The sequence below is a fragment of the Hesperophylax consimilis genome, chromosome 12, assembly GCF_061612785.1.
Source record: "Hesperophylax consimilis isolate HC1 chromosome 12, BYU_Hcon_1.0, whole genome shotgun sequence".
In the NCBI taxonomy this organism is placed as follows: Eukaryota; Metazoa; Arthropoda; class Insecta; order Trichoptera; family Limnephilidae; genus Hesperophylax; species Hesperophylax consimilis.
The window spans coordinates 9,702,429-9,705,749 of NC_142847.1; the positions used below are offsets into that span (position 1 = coordinate 9,702,429).

The following is a 3,321-nucleotide window of genomic DNA, read 5'->3' on the forward strand; positions in this document are numbered from 1 at the left end:
ACATTCAAACTTCCTAAACAATATCTTATCCATACATAATAACACGAGGCTTATTTCGATGGAAAACATTTCAGAAAATTCCCGAAAAATTCTCAAACAGGTGTTAGAGAATTCGCCTCGAGGCGGAAGGCTATTTCGAGGTCATCCATCTTCCCAACAAACCCCCGCGAGACCGGAAATTTTTATTACAACCCCTTATCAGGCAGATCCTCCCTTCCATCCTAACAACTTCACTCATATATTACTAGCTCTATCTCTCTTCGTGAAATGTAAAATACGTTTCTTTTTCCCGCTAAACGATAAGGCATTGTGTTATGTTTTATTTGAGATGAAATAAAATGAAGAAATGTCGTATTATGAATAATAAACGGTATGTAAGCAGTGGGATATAACGTAGTATTTAATGTACATATTTATATATTTAAGCGATAACAAATAACAAAATAATAACAATAATATTTATAATACATTATTCCCGATGAGTTTAGTAAAACTTATTCCGGGAAAGACAGCAAACATCATAAATTAACCCTTTCAGTACAGTACTTTTATTTCCACACATCGAAACGGGATCTGTCGTTATACTTACGATATTTGTATATGAGGAATATCTTTCACAAGCGGTATGCAAAATGCGGAGTTTCACAAAATCAAGAATTTTTTTTTTTATGTTGCTGAGAAATAATTTTAATTTTGAAAGGGTTGAATAGAAATATTTTTGACTTGAGAATACGAATTTAAAAGGAGTTCGATTAAGAGTGTACATAGATTTTAAAACAGACTTAACACAGTTAATTGAAAAATTAATACAGAAGTTAGAGAGTTCCAAAGAAAGTTTGTATCACCGGTTAATAAAGTTGCTGAGAAAATAACCTTTAAGAGCTTTTTCCAATGGATTTATTTTGTTTTTTACTGGAAATTTTAGGTTATGGTATGGTCCTGTATATTTAATTATTGAAGACAATGTCAGCGATTCCTAAACGAAAATCTGAAACAGAAAAGATACGTTCACATCTAGGACTCGAACTCAGGACACTTACCTTGCCTAGGTTGTAATATTGTCTTCAATAATGAAATATTACAATTCGAGGTTTTACTCACTAAGTTATTCCAAAAGATAAATAAGTTTATTGGTCAAATGCTTAAAGATAATATAATTTGCGTTATTGATGTATGATAGAGATGGTCGACATTCCTATCCCGGTTACAAGGAACAGGTTCCATTATCAATGGAACCGTAGATGTTATTTTTGTGAGGAACCGGTTATTTTTGAAAATGGTTCCATTTTGGAATATTTATTAAAAATATTTGAAAAATAGTAAAAGGCGACAAAATATTAGAAAGGAACCGATTCCTTTTGCTCGGAAATTCTCAATCCAAATATTTTTTTAAAACATTGTAGTTTGAAAGAAAAAAGAGACATTTTTATATATAAGATATTAAAAAAAAACTAGAGAAAAAAATAATATTTGGCCCATGAGGGGATCGAACCCGCGACATTCGCGTTATTAGCACGACGCTCTAACCAACTGAGCTAATGGGCCGGTTGATGCTATACGAGAAACATCAGAGATACAGAATAAGCCGAGAATAAAATGTTTATCTGTTTACGATTATATCTACATTACAGATTAGCTGAAAACGTGTTCAATTGAAAAAAACAGATGTTTCTATTTGCCTTAACACGATTGCGTGATAAACATTATTAATACATATTTTTGTAGCCAAACTTGCTAACAAAAACTAACATTATTATTAATTATTCAATAATTTTTTAACACTCCATGTTCCTCTTGGCTAATTTACACATCAGGCTAAGACAATATACATACATAGGTACTTACCAGCCTTTATAATATTTATTTAATTGAATAGGTATATCCAAATGAAATTTAAAATAACATCGATCGGTCGGTGGCTGAGTTGACATCGGCCGATCATGGGTCGATCAATTCCTTGGCTGGCTAAATCCTCCATCACAACACAAGCAACATTTTCCGCTTACTGTGGTGGTAGTAGGAGATTTTCAAATGTTGTCAAATATATATATATACATGTGAGTGTGTCGCTATAACACGTACCTTTCTTAATAATATAATATAATAAAGGTACGTGTTATAGCGACACACTCACATGTGTAAATAATTTTCTCATTTGATTATTTATTATTTAATGGACTAATTGTCCATTATTAACCCCTCGGGATATTTTTTCGCATTTGGGAACAACTCATTTGGTCTCGTAGAAATCATCGTGTCTTCCTTGGTGTCATGGTGACAAAATGATCTTAACGGTGTTAGAAAGAAGAAAAAAACTACGCTTTGTATTCAAATCTAGAAAATAACCACATAAAAAAATAAATGTTCACCTCTATGAAACCAAACTGTTTAACTGCAATATCGTGATCTTTTAAATATATGTGTAATTTTTTTTCGTTACTATCAATTTTAGCTACAAAAAAGGAAGATGTGTCTTTTTTATTTTTTTTAAGTTGCGTTAAAAATTTTAATTATTCAAAAATTTAATTTTTATTTTTAATAATGCAATTCAAAAGCGTATTTAATGCTTTCAAAAACGGTTTTTAGTTTTCGGATACTTTCAGAATATTCCATTTATTCGAATTTTTTTGCAAAGCGGAAATACTTCGACCTTCTGACAGAATATTCCAGAGGCCTGACGGGTTAATAATATAACAATACACGAATGGAAAACACGCAGATGACAACCAAAGAAGAGCATGTTATTATAATGAGTAGAGCAATGACAATAATTAAAACCAGGAAAACAACGTTTCGAGAAGCTCTAAGAAATGAGTTTATTTAACAGTTATGTTGGTAAACTTTTAACTGCAACTACCGTTATTAATTCGCTTAAAAAAACAAAACTTTGATTGAACTCAGTGATAATAAGAAACGACTATTTCAGTTGTAGAGGAGGGATCATGGGGCTGGTTAATATTAATTTCATAAATATTAATATTTGGAATAGTAAAGATGACTGGTAGGTACTGCCCACCTAAAAAGAACAGAATCTAGAAATGCAGAAAGAGACGCTGCTAAATTTGTTACAAAAATCTTTAAAAAATGGGTTGTCAAATTAATAAATAAACCTCTAGCCAGAATCACTCTGAAAATTTTATGTAAATAATAAAACCCGGATGATATAAATAAATTATAATGAAAAAACCTTGGATTTTTGTTATTCGTACCAGTGGCTCCCAATTAGTGGTACGCTTACCCCCAAGGGTACGAGAGGTTGCTTGAAGGGGTACGCGCGTGCAAACATTAAATTCTCCGAAATATATATTGAGTCAAACAATC

General features: G+C 31.6%; 1 non-coding gene across 1 annotated transcript; it reads right to left on the reverse strand.

Moving 5' to 3' along the window:
• Nucleotides 1-1,471: 1,471 nt before the first annotated feature.
• Nucleotides 1,472-1,545, reverse strand: TRNAI-AAU (transfer RNA isoleucine (anticodon AAU)). The gene has a single exon. It is a non-coding gene; the product is annotated as a tRNA-Ile (tRNA).
• Between the last annotated feature and the right edge of the window lie 1,776 nt (nt 1,546-3,321).